Source organism: Rhincodon typus, chromosome 4, assembly GCF_021869965.1.
Source record: "Rhincodon typus isolate 14 chromosome 4, sRhiTyp1.1, whole genome shotgun sequence".
NCBI classification, from domain to species: domain Eukaryota; kingdom Metazoa; phylum Chordata; class Chondrichthyes; order Orectolobiformes; family Rhincodontidae; genus Rhincodon; species Rhincodon typus.
In genome coordinates this window covers 107,242,245-107,242,519 of record NC_063335.1, presented here as the reverse complement: position 1 = coordinate 107,242,519, position 275 = coordinate 107,242,245, and positions in this window count along the sequence as shown.

Below are 275 nucleotides of genomic sequence, written 5' to 3'. Positions count from 1 at the left end.
TGTGTGTGTGTGTGTCTGTGTGTGTGTGAATATGTGTTTGTGTGTGTGTGTGTGTGAATATGTGTTTGTATGTGTGTGTGTGTGAATGTGTTTGTATGTGTGTGTGTGCGTGTGTGTGTGAATATGTGTTTGTATGTGTGTGTGTGTCTGTGTGTGTGTGAATATGTGTTTGTATGTGTGTGTGTGTGTGCGTGAATATGTGTTTGTATGTGTGTGTGTGTGTGTGAATATGTGTTTGTATGTGTGTGTGTGTGTGTGAATATGTGTTTGTGTGT